The following is a 21,718-nucleotide window of genomic DNA, read 5'->3' as shown; positions in this document are numbered from 1 at the left end:
CTTCATCAAGAAGCAAGTGGTAAACATGAATTATTACCACGTAGACTGACATGCCCATCAAGCAAAGGTACAAAGTCATTATTTGAAAAAGCTCAGGATCCTGAAGGAACTACCAGCCCTTACTGCCCCAGCCTGACCTCCCCTAGGGCATCCCCCCACCCTGCCTGCAGCCCAAATAAATATGATTTTGGGGAAGAGTAAATGGTTACACGTGTTTAGGAAACCACATAAAAATCAGTCTTGTAATTTAATATATTGTTGTGACTACAGGTGATAATTTGATCAGAAAGTTGCAAACAGTGCTGAAAGGATCTAACCAAGTTTAGTTCAGATCCTCATCTGCTGTGATGCAAGAGTCCTAGTTGGCTGTAGATAACATGCAAGAAAATCATCAACTTGTATAAAAGCTTTCAAACCATAAACACATAATTATCTTCAAATATATTGCTTTCTTGATAATATATTTGACTAGCAAAGATAATTTAGCTGCTGCATTTTTTGTACTGAAAAAACAGTAAGTTGCTATAGCTACATATGTTAGCTCAAGCATATGTATCCTTTTTAAATATCCAAAACAAAGAGGTGGTGTGGGTGATTTTTTTTCCCATATTCTGAAAGTATCCATTGTTATATTCTAGTATCCCATCATTTTTTTTCCAACAAATAACCTGTGAATAAATTAATAAAATTGATTTTAATTATTTGTAGACAATATAGTCCAAGAACCTGCATTGTCATGGGGCTCTCTAAACAATCCGAAGTGAACTCAGCACTCATTTATCCAGAAGAAAAACCAGATTCCTATCAGATTAAAAAATACAAATGTACCAGACATACAAAATAGTTGTATAAAATATTAGTAGAAAATAGGAAAATAACCGTTATTATAGAATTCTGAAACATTATTAAGGCACTTACACCACCTGCAGGCTCCAAAAATGAATAAAAGAAAAGGCACTCTGCCTTTTTCTCAATCTTTAACAGCATTTCCTATTATATTTCCCCTTACACTTATAGTTTTCTTTTTTTTTAGCTAAGCTTATCATCATATATTTCATTTTTATGTATTCCTTTCCATTTTAGTTCCCTATATTGTAAAAAATTTGAATTTAAGATAAAACAGGACAGTTGATATTGTAGAATATTCTGATATTTCTGGATTGCAACTTTTTGCATTTTATTATTTTAAATTTTTATATAAACTCTTTAAACTACAATTACAGTTCATCTTGGGAAAAGCAAAAAGGGTATTTCAACAATTTATTTGACTGAGATTTATTTTTTATGTTTACATTGATTTCTATTAAAATGTTGATGGATTTCATTGAAATTGGACAATTTTTCTGGCTTCCGGACCATTTCTGGACAATCTTTTGGCTTCAGTTTTCAGTATGGCCAAAAATATATCCCAAAGTTAACTACTTGCTATATAAAAGCCATTGAACTCTTGTCATCGAAAATGGAATTTATTTATTTTCCTTTTCTATGAATTTTCTGAGTTCATTATTTGACAAAGGCAAATGTCTTTTTCCAAACAGATAATTTTCTGTGTGTTAATTAAAGAGAATAAAAGAGAACATCTACCTATCATATGTGGATTGAATATAAATTACACACACTGAGAATGCCCTGTTCGTATTTTCCAAAGTCTCATTTTTCAGTAGGCATCATATCCTCGTTAATTCCAGCTGTTGGAGAAATAGTCTCTAAAACAACCAGACTCCAAGCCCGATTTATGCAAAAGTAAATTCCAGATAGGTGATACTGAGGCGGGGGTGGGTGTGTATGTGTATGTAGGGGTATGAATAAGCAACTTGTGGAAAAAAATGACAAGAAAAATCTAAGGCAATAGGCCTTAGTATAGTACTGCAAACTGAATAAGCTGAAACTTCCACACTATTGCAAGAAAAGCACATTGTAGAAGTACGAAAACCTTCTCGGCCCCCCTCACCTTCCCAGTTGTCATTGTACAACAGGTATGAGGCTTTGGAACTAGACGGCCAGCCGAATGAAGATGGAAATGAGGATCCATCCGGTGAGTCATCCACAGCTTGTCCCTCAGCCCCACGACTTGCGACTTCTTCAAGTAAGAAGGAAAGGAGGGTAATTGTAGTGGGTGACTCTGTTCTGAGGGGTACGGAGGGGCCCATATGTCGACCAGACCCATACCATAGGGAGGTCTGCTGCCTCCCTGGGGCTCGGGTTAGAGATATAAAAGGAAGGTCACTGCTCTGGTGCAGCCCTCTGATTACTACCCTTTGTTGGTTATCCAAGCAGGTAATGATGAGGTGGTAGAGAGAAGTCCAAAGTCACTCAAAAAGGGCTTCAAGGCACTGGGGTGGCTAGTTGAAGGCTCGGGAGCTCAGGTGGTGTTTTCATCAATCCCTCAAGTGGAAGGAAAAAACACTGAAAGAGGGTGGAAAACACACCTGATTAACACGTGGCTCAGAGACTGGTGCCACCGTCGGAATTTTGGGTTCTTTGATCATGGCGAAGTTTATAAGGCACCTGGTCTGCTAGTGACAAATGAGACAGATGGGATGCAGCTGTCCCAGAGGGGGAAAGGATTTTGGGGCAGGAGTTAGCAGGGCTTATTGACAGGGCTTTAAACTAGATATGAGGGTGGAGGGGGAGATAACTGGGCCTGTTAGGAATAAGCCCAAGGGAAACATGCCGAGGCTTGAAGGATGGTGGACTGGTGAGGGCTCTCCCTCTGCCATTTCATTTGAGAGAAGGGATAGATGTTTAGAAATCATGGAAGCACCTGAGAAAGGTCTGGTAGGAAATGCGGCCCACACTCACAAAAAGGTGTTGGATTCATTAGCTCCTCTCAAGTGCAACTATACCAATGCACGCAGTATGAGCAACAAACAGGGGGAGCTTGAAGCCATGATGCAGCACGAGAACTATGACATAGTAGCTATAACAGAAATATGGTGGGATGCCTCACATGTCTGGAGTGCTGAAATCGATGGCTAAAAGCTCTTCAGGAGGGACAGACAGGGAAGGAGAGGCAGTGGAGTGGCCCTGTATGTTAGAGAATGCTATGAGAGCTCAGAAATCAAGTATAGTGATAACAGGGTTGAGAGTGTTTGGATTAGGTTAAGGGCCAATAAAGCAGATCTTGCTGTGGGAGTCTCCTATAGACCTCCCAACCAAAGCAGTGAGGTGGATGAAGCTTTCTATAAACAGTTGGGAGAAATCTCACGATCACTTGCCGTTGTTCTTGTGGGGGACTTTAACCTCCCGGGTATCTACTGGGATCACAACACAGCAGAGAGGAAATGATCCAGGAGGTTCCTGGAATGTGTGGAGGATAACTTCCTCACTCAGCTGGTAAGTGAGCCGACCAGTGAAGGTGTCCTCCTGGACCTGCTTCTTGTGAACAGGGAAGAGCTTGTGGGGGAGGTAAAGGTTGGAGGCCGTCTAGGTTGCAGTCATGAGACAATTGAGTTTTCAATCCTTGGAGAAACAAAGAGAGGAGTTAGTAAAACTGCCAACTTAGACTTCCCGAGGGCAAACTTTGACCTGTTCAAAAGACTGATTGACAAAATCCCTTGGGGGGCTGCCTTGAAGGATATGGGAGTCCAGGAAGGCTGGACATACTTCAAGAGAGAAGTCTTAAAGGCACAGGAGCAGGTGTTCCTGTGTGCTGAAAAACAAGCAAGCAGGGAAGGAGACCGGCCTGGCTAAACAGCGACCTTTGGTTGGATCTCAAGAACAAAAGGAGAATCTATGAACTTTGGAAGAGGGGGTAGGTCTCTCATGAAGACTATAAAGATGTAGTGAAGCTATGCAGGGAGAACATTAGGAGAGCCAAAGCACAGCTAGAGCTCAACCTGGCTACAGCTGTTAAAGATAATAAAAAATGTATAAATTCATTAACAACAAAAGGAGGATTAGGGAAAATCTCCCTCCTTTATTGGATACAGAGGGAAACATAGTAACAAAGGATGAGGAAAAGCAGAGGCGCTCAAGGCCTACTTTGCCTCAGTCTTTAGCAGTGGAACTGGCTGTTCCCTGGACACCCAGACTCATGAGCTAGGAGACAGGGAGGGGAAGCAGAATGAGGTCATCACAATTAAAGAGGAAGTGGTCAGAGACCTGCTACACCTCTTGGATGCACACAAGTCTGTGGGACCGGACGGGTTACACCCAAGGGTGCTGAAAGAGTTGGCAGATGTGCTCACCAAGCCATTTTCCATGATTTACCTGAAGTCATGGATAACTGGGGAGGTCCCATTGGACTGGAGGGTGGCAAATGTAACACCCATCTACAAGAGAGGCAGGAAGGAGGATCCAGGAAACTATAGACCTGTCAGTCTGACCTCGGTACCAGGAAAGGTCATGGAGCAGGTCATCTTGAGTGCCATTAAAAGTCATATAATGGACAACCAGGGGATCAGGCCTAGTCAGCATGGGTTTATGAAAGGCAGGTCCTGCCTGACAAACCTGATCTCCTTCTATGACAAGATGACCTGACTATTGGACAAGGGAAAAGTTGTGGATATTGTCTACCTGGATTTTCGAAAAGCATTCGACACAGTTCCCCATAAAATTCTCATAGAAAAACTGGCTGCCCATGGCCTGGATGAGTGTACAGTCTGCTGGATCAAGCACTGGCTGGATGGACGGTCCCAGAGAGTGGTGGTCAATGGGGTTAAATCCAGCTGGAGGCCGGTCATAAGTGGTGTTCCTCAGGGCTTGGTGTTGGGACCATTTCTGTTTAACATCTTTATTGATGATCTTGATAAGGACATAGAGTGTATCATCAGTAAGTTTGTAGATGACACCAAGTTCAGCGGGAGTGTCGATCTGCAGGAAGATAGGGAGGCACTACAGAGAGACTTGGATAGATTGGATCGGTGGGCCAACGTTAACGGGATGAGCTTCAACAAGGCCAAGTGCCAGGTCCTGCACTTGGGCCACAACAACCCCATGCATCGCTACAGGCTTGGGGAGGTGTGGCTGGAGAGCTGTCTGGAAGAGAAGGATCTGGGGGTTCTAATTGACAAGCAGCTGAACGTGAGCCAGCAGTGTGCCCAGGTGGCCAAGAAAGCCAACGGCATCCTGGCTTGTGTTAGAAATAGTGTGACCAGCAGAAGTAGGGAGGTGATAGTCCCCCTGTACTCTGCACTGGTGAGGCCACACCTTGAGTATTGAGTTTTGGGCATCTCCAATACGAGAGAGATATCGAGGTGCTGGAGCGAGTGCAGAGGAGGGCAACGAAGCTGGTGAAGGGCCTGGAGAATAAATCCTATGAGGAGCAATTGAAGAAGCTGGGACTGTTTAGTTTGAGGAGGAGAAGGCTAAGGGGAGACCTCATCACTCTCTACAACTACCTGAAAGAACACTGTAGAGAGGTTGGTGCTGGTCTCTTCTCACAGGTAATTAGCGATAGAACAAGAGGGAATGGCTTTAAACTGCAACAGGGGAGGTTGAGACTGGACATTAGGAAAAAATTTTTCACAGAAAGAGTGGTCAGACAGTGGAATAGGCTGCCCAGGGAGGTGGTGGAGTCACCATCCCTGGATGTGTTTAAGGGTCGTTTAGATGAGATGTTGGGGGATATGGTGTAGGGGCGAACTTTGTAGAGTAGGGCTGATGGTTGGACTTGATGATCCCAAGGGTCTTTTCCAACCTGAATGATTCTGTGATTCTGTGAAAACAGCGCAATAAAGTGGTTTACTATGAAAGTTTGTAGTAGGTGATGAAAATGTAGTGGCAGCACATGGTTATTTAAAATCATCAGTGCTGGGGGTATCCAAGATAATTCAGGAGTTAGTCTGCTCCTGACATCAAATTACAGATCAAGATCCTGAATTTCTTTTGTGTAAGCCCCAGGTTCCATCTGCTGTTCCTGGTAAAGAGATGTGATGAAACAACGTTTTAAACAAATGAAAGTGGTCACTGTGGCTGCAAAGAAGTGTAGCAGAACTGTCAGTGTGGATTTCATAATTTATTTGTCAAAACCAGGATAATTTCCTAGGGTATTTTGAAACTATAATTTTTAACTTTTGAAATATTTACATCCAGTGCCCCTCACTGGAAAATAACCATTTAAAGCATTCATATGAAATTGCAGCCAACAGATCGGTAAATAAAGATTTCCTGTCACACTATTTCAGGACATCTAAAGTTGCATGCATAAAACAAAGCAGTATTTCATAAACTGTCTATCTGGGCACGTCTGGCAAAAAGTTGGGTTTCCCACATCTATGTGCAGAGCTAATATTCTTTGCATTTGAACTTCTTCCAGAGTTTGCTTTTTATTTTGTCAAAAGTAACCATGGTACTGTCCTATTCAGCCTCATTTCTGTTGCCCTGGTTTGAGCAACATATGTGGCTGGGAAAGCGACTCAAATGGTGCTGTATAATTCCAGAAGTTGGAAGTCTGTAAGAATACATAATGTTATGTTTTCTAAGTTAAATATTCTTCTTATTTCTTTAACTAATCCATTATTTAATTTTGGATTGACTCAGAGTGTAAGTAGGCTTACCACAGGTTAGAGATAAGCATTTATCCTTGCAGTCAGCAAATCACTGTTCAAAATGCATAAATTACCTTTGCTGCAAATTCACAGAAATTCAGTCTCCTTAGAGGCAAATGAAAGCAGTCTGAATTTTTTTATATTCCCAGTAAAAAGGTATATAAAACCAGGTATTAGGTCATCAGGCTAAACCAGACCTAAACTGTTTCCACTGCTTTGTGCCTAGATTATATTGGTTATATTAGTTGAAGTCAGCTATAGCAATACAGTAAATAGATAAGATTCACATTAATATGCAAATTAGCCCACCTCCATAATATTCTATCTTTCCATATGATTTGGTGTTGAAATGGAATCAGTTAATTCAGAAGACAGTTTAATTCCATATATAATTCAATCTGTATTTCCTAGGACCATGTTAAATTAGAGTGTTTTTCTGCACTACTATTTTCAGAAGTATGTAAGCATGGTTTTAGATGATGGCCACAAGCTAATGCATATTACCTTCCATCTGACAGGTGCTCCATGACTTTGAATAACAAAAAAAGGATTTCATTTCTGCCTAGAATTGCAACTGACAAAATTATTAGCCCCTTTAAAATGGGCTGAAAATAACCTAAAATATCCCAACCCTTGTGGATTTGGAATGCTTTTTTTTAAGTCTAGTATGGTATCCTGAATGTCATTATTTCATAAGTTAAAGTTAAAGCAGTAGCCACTTTAAAAATACAAGATGTAGTTTAAATATTTTGGGTGAAGCCAGACATGAAATGTTTCTTCTGCTTCATAAAATTAAGAGTGTATGACAGTCCTAAATAAATCTTTCCACCAATTCATTGAAAAAAACTAAGGATTATTATTTGTATTATCATAAATACCACTGCACAGATCCCATAAATAAGAACCTTAGGCCACAGAGCAGGGATGGACAGTAAGCTTTTTTACCAATTCTGGGGCACATCCTTTGTACTTGAACCAACTTGAACCATGTTCCCTATTGAAATACTAACTAAACCTTTTTTTTTTATTTTTTTTATTTTTTTTTATTTCCCCCTGCAGATTTGGTGATATTGTTGCTATTAGCTTTTGACAAAAAGCCAGTACAGTGTATTCCAACATTGCCTTTATTTTGTGAGGTAGCTCTATTGTAACCAGTGACGGAATCTTTTCTTTGGGCTCTGGAAAGCTCTTCATACAGTGAAACTATCCTCACATTAAGGGCTTCCACTTCATGGCAATTGCTGCATTAGTCCAGTTAAGAGGTCAGTTGGGAGTGTTAAAACTATATTATGTAACCCAAGTAGCCTGTAGAGCGTGGTATATGTCTCCCATTCACACAGTTCTGAAAACAGTCTACTTCTCAGTAGCCAGGTCTGCTTCAATAATGAATTCTAATCAGAAGTCAAGGAGATGGTAAATATTTCTGATAATCATGAATTTCCCTCTTCAGAGAGAACTGCTATTATCTCAGAGTCTTACATAACTGAAGGCTAAAGCTAACACATATTTTTTAAATGCAGTATTTACTTACACGCTAAAAAGAACCTGGAAGAGTTTGTGTAACATTGCCCCCTGGTGAACTCCTTTGTAATATTTCTATTTCAAAACTGTTAAAATGCATTTTTACCTCTGTTATTGTTGCATTGTATTCTTCTTGATGACTAAACATAATTACTTTAATAATAAAAAAGCTGTATGCATTTAAAGGCAAAATATTCAGCTTCCATTAAGAAAAGCTAGAAGATTCTAAGTTACGTCTTATTAATCTCATCAGTGAGGCTTCCAGGGCAGACTGGCAATAGCCCTGTGTTTCAAACACACAATCACTTTCATACTTAAGGTCATATCAGTAAAAAAAATTTAAACTGACCCATATTTTACATAATTTACATATTTAAATACACGTTTACATATTTAAATAATATGCCATTGGATATGGCATAAAGTTTAGTACCTCATTTACCAGACCACAATAAAATAAAAGAATAAGTAGTCTTATTGAAGAAAACATAACTAAATAGAATACTCTGTGTAAAATATAAGCTGAGTTTTGGCAGGACATGAAACACTGCAGCTATAATTCTGCATACAACAGTTAAGGTCATTGTAACAGCTTGGAGGAGGATTATGCATTGCAGTAGGAATTACTCTGAATTCCATTCACTGCCTATAAAAGATTACTGCTAGGCTTTTGGTGATATTGACTCCATCAGAAACATTAGGTAAGGGACGACATTTCAGAGATGTTTAAAATCCAATACTTCTTATTTGGTTACCTGTGTTTTTCAAAGAATTTATTGGGGTAGAAAGAATCAGTCTCTTCAGGTACTTAAATGTGATCTCTTTTCTGTAAGTAATCTTGTCCTGGGTGTAACTGCTAAATATTCTGAACTATCCCTTCCCCTATACTTAAGTGAAATCTATAGATCACTAGCCTGGTTAATGATAAATTCTCAGTCTTCATGAAAATGAGTAATTGTAGTCATCTGTCACAACAGGAAACAACAATGTGATTTTACATATAAATATGTGTATATATAGATACACACACATATATAAAGCCATTACACCAAATTTGTTTGAAAGTAAACCAAGTTTTTCATTGGATTACATTCATTTTTTCCTCCTTTTAAAAATGTTATTATTTTGCTTTTTACCTAAAAATGGAAGCTATTGTGAAAAGGCACTTGGCACCCAGGTGGCAGTACTGTCATAGAGAAGGCAGAACCTACATCATGAAGACCTTGCTTTAGACAGCTTCTGAGTGGGCATTATGCCAGTCTAACAGATGGGCATCAGTAATGGCAGCAATGTGCCCTTGCATGTGCCTGTGCATCTACTGCATTTGCCTAGGGAAAGGCTTTCATCCAAGATTGTCCAAACAGCTGTTCATTCTGCGTTTCTATTCATATTGTTAAGAAGAGATGTCAACACTAATCCATTTTTAAGCTAGATTAATTATTTAAAAAAGAAAAGTAAAGCAGATTTTTGGCTGGTAGAGTGTGAGCAGAGAAAAGTCAGTATCTTTACACAAGCACACCAACTTCATAAGGCTCTCAATTCCAGCTTTCCAGTGAAAGAAAAACTGAAAAGCCATGGTTACCCAGAATAAAACAAGGGAGTAAGGCTATGTCATCATGAACAAACCCAAACACAGATGGGACCCAGATTAGCATGATACTCCAGCTGGGCCCTAGAACATTTTTGTTTCTGTGACCCAGTGGTGGCTACCTGGACAACCACTTTTCCATATAACAGTTCTTAGAAGGATCATGCTTCCCTTCTAGCCTCACTTTCTGGTGGCTCCTTTGTTATATCCTTTTCCTAAATATGTCACAATATGATGGGGGAGGAGTGAAAAGAGGAAGCAATAATCAGACGGTGATGAACTGTTAATGCACCTCACAGTGCCTCGGTACTCTGCCTCACAGTGCCAAACCTAATCCCACCTCCGCTGCAGTGATGGGAAGAAAATTAATAAATTGACACAAAGTTTCCTGGTACTCCAGAATCTGCTTTCTATGTCCTTTCTCTCTGGCACTAAATCAGGACCTGCTGTCCCACAGTGGAAGACTAGAAGGCCAGAGCTTTTCCCATTAACTATTTAACTGAAATTCCATATGACCAAAATTATACAGATGACATGCTGGTCTGTGAGCTTCCCAAATCTTGGGGCTTTCAGACTATCAGTTCATACAGTTAGACAGCTGACTTCATTGGTAACAAAAGCTGTAAGGCCTGCTGGTTCAGCAGCTCTAAAAGTGTTGGCTAAATGCATGGATATATGTAGTATCCAGCAATTGCTACATTATCCTTCCTAAGTCTTTAGGATGACAACAAAAATGTGGGCTCCTATGGTTGATTCAAGACACTTAGTCTGCAGGGTTGATACGAAAATGTTGATTTCTGAAAATTGCCAGGGTTCCTCTTGAATTGCAGGGCCTGTATAAAAACCCTGTCCCGTTTTGTGGACCTCATTTGTCATTATGTATATTGATTCCTTCTAAAACAGATTTGTTAGATGCTAGAAAAGATGTCAACATCACTGAATTAAGGACTAGAAAGCCAGTGTGGATGTTTCTCTGTACTCCAGTAATAATTTTCCTCGTAATTTGTATATATTGCCTTCCCAGCCGTTTTTAGTCCCTGTGTTCAACCTGTGTTCTTTACATTTGCAAACTAAATCTGGTATGTACCAAAAAGGCCCTATTTAGTTATTTTTCAAAGATGGATTGGAAAAAGAGTAGTATGTTTCAGTCAGAAGACAACATTCTAGGCCAGACTCCATTTTAATCCTTTCCTTCCAATGGTAATCTTTTGGGGGGTTAGTATACAATCTACACTAAGAAGCAAAATTAATAGAAGCAGACAAGTGATAGTATTTTCATTTTTAAAACACCAACTCTTTGGGGAAATTAAGCTTTTATTCTTATCTTTTATGGCAGCTGAATTTCCTTTGCATGCTGCTGACAGTATGTTAGTCACCAGTTGGAAGATGGGTTCCATTCTGACCCAGTGCAATGGAAATGTTACTTTAGTTTAATAGCCCACCAACAGCTCTTGCAATGATATTTAAACAAACAAACAAACAAAAAATCCTCTTCCTGAACTGCTTTACCAAATAAGCTCATGCTACTAGGCAGGAACCTTTCCAGTAAAGGAACGAGGTAAATATTTCCAATTTCCTTTATATTAATGTTACATTGTTTGTTTTGTAAAACACTTGAATCTTGATGTATGATATAATCACATCATAAAGTTTGATGTAATTAAACAGTGACCTCTGGGAAACTAATGGACTTCGGGAAAATATCCATCAATTAAATACATAAAAGACATGTCCATTTCTCATTGAATTAACTCATGTGGCCTTCAACTGAAGTTCCGTAAGATCACATCACATTCCAGTTAGGACTGAAAAAAACCCAGTCCATCACATGACATTACTGCTTTAAAAAGTCTTTAATGTGTGTAGAAATGACCCAAGCAGTTAGCTGGAACACATTTCAGAAAATGACTGTACTTCTTTCTTCATGATGTCAAAACTGTCTTTGCCATCTATCTTCCTAATGTTCCTTCAAAACTCATTAAAGCATTTACAAATAAACTTTCTACATCAAAACCTAGGGTATTCACACAGTGTTTTGTTCTATTGTAGAAAACACAGCAATTACAGATTAGTCTGGTAGATCTTTGGCTCCTATCTTCCTAATTTTCTAAAGGCAACATTTTCTATTGTAACTCATTATTATTTGTTTCCTTGACAATCTTTCTCATCTAGCCTTCAAGGCACAAATGACTATGGACTTGGCAGCCCTAAAACATTTCTCATCGAAAATGTCCATAGAACATTTTGTTAATTCTCTCTGTATTGGTGTCAACACAGCAAGTGGGGAAAAAAGGCAGCAGGAAGAACTTATAACTCTTCTCCTGCTGCTTGAGGAAAGGAAGTGAATATCTATCTGTATATATACCTGCAAATATTCCTATATATATTTACATAATAGAAAATATTCTGTGCTGTTATTTGGGCAGCATAGTGCTGGGACATTGCTCCCCAAATCTCTGCTCCTTCTTTCCCCCTAGCACGGCAGTGAGATTTTTCACTTTGCTGAAATTGCTTCCTGCATTTAAATGGTGTTACTTCTAGTAGAGCAGAGTAACATTTGGTCTCCTAAGTTATGCTCAGCTTGACTAAAACACAACTGAATGAAGTCTTTTTGACTACTTCAACAAGCCTCTGAAGTGTCTTTATGCCAAGGGAAACTTGTGACTGTATGTATAGCATTATATCTTGCATTTTTGTTCATGCACAAGCACACTCACATACGTTTATCCAGACTTCTGTATGGACTGTTTTACATTCCTACCATAATTTAATTTAGTTTCCAAAACGAAAGCACTATGATTAAGAACAACTGGAAAAAAAGGTGGTATATAAGAAATTCAAAATTTACTAAGTGACCAAAGAACTTTCATACATAGAGTGTTTTTCTTCTAATATTATCATTGTTAGTGATTACTTTTATGTCTAATAAATAGAAAAACTTCCCGCTTTTCAGAAGCAGACTGTTGTCAGTGCCAAACTCTTGGCTTGTAATTGATATTACAGGGCCAAATGCACTGGATGCTGTGGCTATTGTTGAGAAGGTGGCTAATTCCCAATAACAGTAAAACTTGGTACCATTTTCAGGGCCAACAGGAAGTCTAATTCAGTGTACTCCAATCTTCAGTCCTTACCTTTGCTCCATCTATTTTTCTTCCTCATGAGAGAAGTAGAAGCCCCTCACTGACTGAGCCTGCCCACCTTCAGGAGACACTCCTAAGAAGCTATAAGTCACCCCTGCTAGAAACTACAGCCAATGCAAGTTTTGATTCTAGGCACTGTGAAAGCACACACAAAAAGACAGGTTTGTTTCTAGAATTTACAATAAGACAATAGACAAAAACAAAGCATAAGAGAAAAGATATGTTATCTGTGTCTTCCAAGGAAAGAACTGAAGTGCAATGTGATTTACTTGCTACAGGAGAAGACAAATAATCAGAGCCTAGATTTCCTGAATCACTTCTGACACAAGACCATCCTCTCTGAATTCTGTTTGCTACCATGTGTTAAAAAGACTTACAGATATACAGAGGGGATTCTGTAACTCTGACATGCTGATGCAGGATTTTTGGTGAGGCTGAACATTCCCTGGGTCTGTTCTACAGAGTAGGAATGGGACCTGAAGCAAGTAGGGGAAAAGAAGAGGGAAGGGAGGAGAAGTGGTAGTGGTAGAGAGATTACATGCTTCTCTTAATTAGAGGTGTGTTTGGAACATGCACCAGTCTAGGATTCCCATTTTGAGAAGGCAAATAATACCAGGCTTTTGATTTTCACCTGAAACTCATGTATGAACAACATGCTACCCCTTCACTTGGTGTTGTGATGATAAACTCACTGAATTGCGAGGCTCTCAGAATACAGAAATAGGGAGCAGATATGCACAAAGTAACTTTTATAAATTACAGAATCCAGCACTTTTTTTACTTCATTGTTCTACATTTCCTAAAAAGGTATTAGGGAAACATATAACGCAAAGTATTTTCTCAACTGAATAATTTCATTAATATGCATTTCACAACAAACACTTTTAATGGGACCTTTGTTTAAAAGTTAGTCATGTGTTACATTAGGGTCGTTGGCAAAAAGTGCAATTTTTAGGCTTCATCTAGATAATGATTTAATAGAAGAAGATATTAATGTCAAATTTCAAATTGGTGTTTAAGTTGACTTAATTTTACAAAAATTTGGTAAAGTTATTTCCAGCATTTCTTTGGCCTTCATAATAAGAAAGAATGTTAACAATTGATTTGAACTGCTCTCTAAGGTCTACTCAGAGACACTGATGTTAAGTGCTGTAAACATTCAATTTACAGCATTTATTTTCCTTGGATTCCCTTTCCAGTTGTGTGCACTACTCAATATTATATTCTGGATGACAGAGGAAACAGGTGTAAAATAGCATTCACACATTACTTTCATGAAATAGAAACTCTGAACACTTACCAAATTGACATTTTAATCACCATAGTCAGATGGTAACTGAAATGCATTTCACCCATTATTTTCAAAAAATGTTTTACTTAGGGGCCCCTGAAGAGACATGTTCATTACTGACTGCAAAGTATTACAATATGGTGTGGTCCAAAATGCAATTCAAAATTCTTTAACAGTGATTTAGCTTCATGGTCAGACAGTCAACTGGAATTTGGAAAACCTGAAACTTAAGTTTTTGTTTTGAATCAGTTTAGTGGAACTCATCTGAATTCTTGTACCCATCTTTCTAGGGGATCTGTCTTTCTTTTTGACCAGAAATCCCATATTCTGATCTTTTCAATAACACACAAACCACCATTGAAACTAACTAAAAAATTGTTGGTTTTTTTACAAGTTGTCCTTTTCCAAATTAAGAATATTCCACACAGTTCTAGTTTCTAGTTCTCTTTTATTTCTCTGCTTTTTTGATGTTTTGTTAGTTGCTTACAGAGAAATACTACTAGGGGGTTTTTTGTACAGTGTTTAAAAAATATTTATGTTGCTCAGACCTTGAAGTAGTTCTCCTTTATGCTTATGCTCCTTGAAAAATAGAATTAGTTATCTATTAAAATATCTACCTACAATTTGCAAAGCAATGTAAGCCCAACAAAATATTGTCCATGGAAGTTTGTAAAACCATTACTTCCTCTGTGAAATAATGCAAAATTATTCTTAAAAATCAACAGCAAATTATAAGTGAACAAGACAATGGTCTATTGTGGTGCAGCAGACATGCATTCATCTTGTCTTAAAACTCTTGTCCAAAGTGAAAAAATTCCTATCAGTATTAGGAAGGGATTTAATTTTGGATCAGTTTTAGAGTTCTTACTTGAGACCAATCTCTGTTAATCCAAACTTGTATAAAAAAAAAAAAAATTATAACTGTTCCTGAAATCATGACCAAATGAACTCTTCACTATGTATACGACAAATCAAATTATGCCTTTCTATCTAATCAGTGTAGACAATTATTTTCACTAGTATTGAAGCCTGGATATGCCCTTCATCCCAGGTCTCCAGCTAAACCCAAATGTCTATGTAAGGTTTAAATGTCTCATCTTTTACAACAATGTTCAAATCTAGTTATTTTTGTCTGTATAGATGACCAAGGCCTTTCTCCAGACCTTACTTTGATAACTAAAAACTTCTTCCAATGCTTTTATGACAGTGTGTTGCACCCAGAAATTTATCCTAGAACAGCATTTCCTAACAACACCATGTATGTGCTCCATGAACTGAAAATGCAGAAAAAATCTAGGCCTTCCTTATGTTCCTTGATTTTTTTAAAACATTCTGCATTCCTTGTTCCTTGATTTTCATTTATTTTTCAGCATATTTTCTGGTACATTTAGCATTGATGTATATGTGTGTGCATGTGTATGATTGCCTACATATATAAGGTACAATATATATACGGTACAATATTACCTTGTTTAACAGAACTAATAAAATAATTTAGGATTAAGTTATATAAATTATGAGTGGAACATCTGTCAGAAGCATTACTCCCCCAAGATTATGTTATTAATGTAAAGGAGACTTCTGGACATAATAAAGTTAATTCATGAGTCCATAGCATTCAGTGTTTAGGTTTCTTAACATCATCCTGACGACACTAAACAACAGTGTTGATGAGAGTTAGAGTGAAATATGGACACGAAAGGAACAAATTACTATGAATGGGGACTAGATCTGCAAGATCTGGATACTGGTCCACATTACAGTTTTCAAAGATCTTGGATTTAAGCATAGGATGAGCAGGACAGGTAGGTAGGAAATTGATGGATAAATTTTGGTTCCTCACTGAAGTCCATATTTTCTCATTGTTTATGCTTTGTGTAGCATTTGGCTTCATTTTCACATAAATTCAAATGCAACATACTAAATATTGTACTGAATGTACTTTTTGCCCCAAACAACTGCAACCAATATTCAGAATGAAAATTTTAGACATCTTACTTCTTTTTAAACTACAAAAGACCTCCCTATAATAGTCCCCTTCTGCCCTTTCTATACTGAAAAAGATTTTCTGTTACGATCTATTTAATGCTGATGCCTGGCAGAACATACCCATATCTCAAGATATATGGTGAATGCTGGCATATAAATTGCTCTTCAGCTGTTAAGAATTTCAATTTCTTGTAGTATTGATTTCCCAGGGGAAAAAAAAAAAAAAAAAGAAAAAAGAGAAATAACTTTTAGACATTCTGGGTATTATACAGCAGAGAGGTAGCATATTCCTTTTACTTTTGTTGTCACTGTCCCAGTTTCATTTAACAAATTGCTCAAATAGATTCATTCACTTCAGATTTTGTATATGAGACCCAGATGGTTTTTATCCCCAAGAGCTGACTCTGAGGACTATGAGGTAATGACAATAAAAGCTAACACCTTTTATCTTTATGAAGATTATAATCATATTGTCTGCTTGTTTTGGATATGCTTGGTTTTGGATGCAAGTGTTCGGATTGTCAACAACCTGTCCAGTGTGTCCAAATTTATAAATGATCTGAAGCAAAGTCATGTGTTTTATAGCTTTCCCAGGGCTGCAATTCTTTTCAGTCAGATTATTTCTAACTTTCCATTTACTGACAACTATTCTTTCTTCATTCACCTTCTTCATTCACCATTCAAATTAGAACACAAAAATGAAAATTTATCTATTTCCAATACCTTTTCTGCTGAGGTCCATATGGTCTCTGAAAAAAACCCAGCAATTTGTTGTTAATCTCCATTACATAGCCACATAAATCCACTGAAGGCAGCTAGAAGAAAAGGGAATATGTGTAGTTTTAGAGTAATTTACATTATGGTACAAATACTTTACATTTTTAACTCAAAGGATTAATTGTAAGCATTTATTTATCAAACATTATTTATAAGTGATTACTGTAAAGATATTGGTAGGGTATTTGGATAATCTGAACTTTAATCAGAACTGCTTTGTCTGCACTACCTGGGTGCTTTATATGGCTTCATGGATTTGCCTTGCTGCAAAGAGGACTTAAAGCTGTAAAAATAAAGTTTGCAAAAAAGAAAACAGGAAATATCTTTCTTGTTCTCCTTTTCTTCTTTTTCAGAGAAGTTGGTTCTTTCTGTCTCACATAATCTTTGCATAGCTTCTAAGATGATGCACACAATCATTTCCAATAAGGCCTGTAAATTATATCTAAGGCACTACTGTACTATTCTTTAGTATTTGAGTTTAAATGAGGGTTTTATCCCACTTGTATGCTCATTTACTCTTCAGCTGAACAGATTATTTTGTTTGTCCTCAATTAGTTTTCACACTGTAGAGTTCAGACCTTACAAGTTTCCATCTCTTTCTTCTGGTTGTGAATACTGATGATGTATCATATATTTGGCTATTCTATTTTCAAGAAAATATTTCTAATGTTAAATTTTACATCCATATCTATAGCTTATTGTACGTTATGCCCAACCAGATGGCCAGTGATTTTCTAATGATAACAACAATTTCACACCTAGTTGAGATGCCTTGTGTTTTATTAGGCCCAGCTAACTGTATTATTTCTGCCAAGAAATTCCAAAAAAGTCTCCAAGGTTTTTCAGCAGCAGTGGTTCATAAAACCAATGTGAAAAATTAGATTTGAGGACTTATGACTACCTTTCCATAAGATCAGTCCTCCCCTTCTATTTCTTGTTATATGCATGTGATTATATTTATACTGCATTATAGGAAATCACTGCTAGAAATTGGAGGGCAATTAAAATCTATACATTTGGTATGCTTTTCTGGAAATGTATGAGAGCTAACACAATTCTGGATTTCCTTGGAATAATTCTCTTTTTGGTAATCTTGCCTGAGAAAAACGTGGCAGCATAGACGTTTACCCAGGATGTCCAACAGTTCAGACAGTATAGCATTTGCAGCATATCAAGAAATGCCAGTTCCTATGCATCTACAGACAAGCTGACTGGCCCATATTGTGGGCCTTTTACATTTTAGATTTCTTCAACCTGATATATTCAGTGACAATAGCCTGTATACACGCAGTAAATCCTGTGGGCTTGGTAAGATACTGAAAATGCCTGGATGGCTTGGACAGGACATGTACCGGACATCAAAACCATCAACATTTTGTAGAATCTTTGCTGAGTCAACAGTTTGCACATAACTTCTGATTCACTCACATAACTCAGATTCACTGCACGGGGTTTGGCTCCCTGAAGTGTAGGCATGTACAGCAGAGACAACATCTGTACTAGTCAGTCGCAGCTTGGTGTGTGTTCCATAGAGAGAAACAGGTACTCTGGGGGTGTGATTCACCTAACCAAATATAGTTGTCAACCTAATGTGAAGTCGACTCTAGATTCTGTTGACTATGTTGACTAACAGTCATTGACTATGCAAAGAGCTTCACATGACGGGCTGTCGTGGACATATAAATGTTAGGGGAGATCAACTTCATCTTCTTTATTTGTGTGACACACAACATGGTCTAATGCAATAAAGATAATACAATTAAGTAAAACTTGCAAATTAGGATTCTCTGATGTTTAGTATATAACATATATGTTGCAAATGTGAAGTATTCTGGTGTTTATTTTGCCAAGATTAAGTAAACTTGAAAATCTAGAATAATTTTGGAATTACCAGTATTTGTTAATTTATATTTATACTTAGAGATAATTGCATGCTATTTCACATAATGTAGCTAATTTACTTGATTTCATGTGATGAAAAACATTCATACACTCAACTGAAAAGATTCCATGCACTATAGATACTCCTTTATACATGAAGCTTCTTCCAGTTCGATCTTCACATTTACATTCAGTACTGATATTTTAACACTGAAAGCACTTTAAATGGTTTCTTTGTGGGAAACTGTACACTCAGAACTCACAGATAATCTACATTTATGTAAGTATTCTGTTCAGCTAATTCTATATTTTTTAGATTTACTTATTACTTCTGTAAACAAATAAGGTTCTTACAACTCAAAAGACAGCATTTTTAATCCCAGTATATCAACCAAATTGATCAAAATAAATGAAAAAAAAATGTAAGCCTGAGCAGTTACAGCAATTTAGAAGTTTGTCTGCAATGTTAATTAATTATCTCCTTTCATTGTGCTTGCCTGAACCAATAATTTTTGCAATGGAGTATTGGTAACTATCAGGTTATTTTATATATATATTTATTTATATATACGAAATCATGTAGTTTCACATACAAAAGCTTTAAATATGAAGCTTTTGTCTATAAGAAGAGTTTAACAGAACAATGTCAACTGGTTATGGAAGTAGAGTGTGTGAGATGCATAAATTTCTTTTTTTTGTCTTAATCAGCCTCCATTTTTTGTTTGATTACCCAGGATAGATTTTAATAAATATTTCTAGTATTAAACTCTGCACTTCCCCTATGTTACTCTGTTGAGAATTCAACAGTGAAAAACCCCACACTCAATTAAATAAAACAATCAAAAGAATAATGTCCATAGTATATCAGTATGGATAGGTCAATTTGTCAAGACTGTATAATTTTGAAAGCATCCCAATTTATTTACTAAAAAGTGTATTAAGACTAGATTCTGCTTGTGTCTACGGACAGTCCACTAGAGCTTTGACCTTCCTCTCAGTTCTCTTTATCAGTAATCTATAATTTCTAACAGATTTTTTGCACTAACACCATTTCATGTTAATGCTCTTTCAGATAGTGCTTGTATCATCAGTCAGAGACAGTAAACATCTCAGAAATTATACTACAGGAGTTAATGTCATATGAAATGAGCTTTCTGCTCTTGGACCAATCTTCATTTTCATAAAGCAGAAATCACATCATTTTCCAAGTTGCTGAAAGAAAAGGATGTACAGAAACTGATTTGGCAAGTTACATCTGTTTTGGATTTGGAATATCTACATAACATTAGAAAAAAATCATACTTTGAAAATTTATTTTTTATCAATTCATTTCTTTGTTAATAATATTCTACTTCAGCCACTTCTATCAGGCTCTACCTGGCTTTGAATATTCAGACTTCTGACATATTTTGTTGTTTATAAATATTTTTTTCTTTTTTTCAACAAATAGCTATTTTATTAGTGATTTTTTAAAGTCTGCTGCAATAATAGGTCCCAACACTTGGCATTTACTAAAAATGTTGAGAAATATAAAGGCAATAGAAGAGAGGTTGTTTTGATAATCTGTCATCATGTAAAATCACATATATATGTTTTTTCTACAGAAAAAAAGTATGCTGAAAAGTGAACTAAGGACAGAAATGCACACGTTAACTTGTGCCATCATTTCTAAGAGACTGTAGTAAACTCTTCATGTATTTACTCAGTATTAATTTTGTTGCACAATGACATATTTTGTTGCACAACACAGTTTTTAAAAATATGAAAAGCACAAAGATGTGATTAACTGTTGGAAACCATGAATAAATAATAAAGTAGTTCATACTGCATAAACAATCCTGTGCTAATATTCAGGCACTTTTGCATATCTGATGTTTTAGTCATTCAGACTCATTACCTTAGTACAAAATACCAGCTGTGACATTGTAAAGGGGTTTTTAGAATGTTAAGATTTCTTTAAACACATTCTGGAAATATTTGACTTGTCTGGTTTTGCCTGCTTACACTTCCACTTTTGCAGATTTTGGATAGATAAATGTAGAAAAGCTGTGCCATGACTCATGGCAAAACATAGCTCTGAGAGCTACTTTCACTGGGTGCTTGTTAGGGCAAACCCTAAGCTGTTCTAACCTGGAACAAAAAGTCAGAGCCCGAACTAGATCCTGGCTAACTTCTCACTGCTCCAACCTGCAAAAAAAATCTGGTCTATTGACCCACACAGAACCCAGTGGTTTGTATTCTAAAGAGCAACTAGATATCGTTGTGCCTGATGCATGATAAACTGTAAAAAAGGCAGAAAACTCTTACTGGAATGCCTTTGCAAGGAATTAAATAATCATATATTGGATTGCCAATACAGCCAGGAAGCAGAGCTGCCTAAAATACAAGGAATATATACATATAATAATAAATGTGAACAAAAAAAAAAACAGTTTAGGGAGAGCTAATTGACATGGATTTTCCTGACTGAATTAAGCTGTTTGAAATAGAATGTCAGAAATCTTGCAGTGAATGGGATAAGTGCATTTTTTTTTTTGCCATTTGGTTTTGATGCGTCAGCCAGCCAACCGAACTTGCTGTCATTTCAAAACAAATTAAAGTGGGCAGCCAAATCTATCACTCACACTTGTTCTAACTCTGAAAAAAATGACAGATTTAATTAGGCAATTTTTCTACAGAGAAAATTGTAATCAAATTGTTGGAATATTTTTACTGAATAAATACCAATAACTGGAGAGTGTATGCAAAAAATGAAACTTATGCCATATGTCACAAAAAATCAAAGTATTAAGGCACAGTGTTCATGTATCAGGAAGAGATTTGCTTGTCATTTCTGTACAGTGGAACACTTGCTGTTCTGCAACACTGTCACTATGCCTGTCTGCCCACTGCCATACCCTGTAGTGATGATACTGTCAATTGTCACATCCCTATGTTAACTGATCTTTAATGAAAGTCAATACGCATGAGGGCTGTGCTCAGGAAGCAATCCTCATACCATCACCACTGTGACTCAGAACCAAATAACTGGTTATTAAAA

The 21,718-nt window shown here is 37.0% G+C and overlaps 1 long non-coding RNA gene across 1 annotated transcript in view; it reads right to left on the bottom strand.

Moving 5' to 3' along the window:
* The window catches only part of LOC141942671 (uncharacterized), a 158,899-nt gene that overhangs the window by 97,491 nt on the left and 39,690 nt on the right, over positions 1-21,718 (bottom strand). Inside the window, exon 2 of the long non-coding RNA XR_012628700.1 lies at positions 16,744-16,835. This is a non-coding gene — a long non-coding RNA (uncharacterized LOC141942671). The remainder of the gene's footprint in view (positions 1-16,743; positions 16,836-21,718) is intronic.

This window comes from Strix uralensis, chromosome 4, assembly GCF_047716275.1.
Source record: "Strix uralensis isolate ZFMK-TIS-50842 chromosome 4, bStrUra1, whole genome shotgun sequence".
Taxonomy (NCBI): domain Eukaryota; kingdom Metazoa; phylum Chordata; class Aves; order Strigiformes; family Strigidae; genus Strix; species Strix uralensis.
The sequence above is the reverse complement of the archived record's forward strand: the minus strand, read 5'-3'. Positions and strand labels throughout refer to the sequence as shown.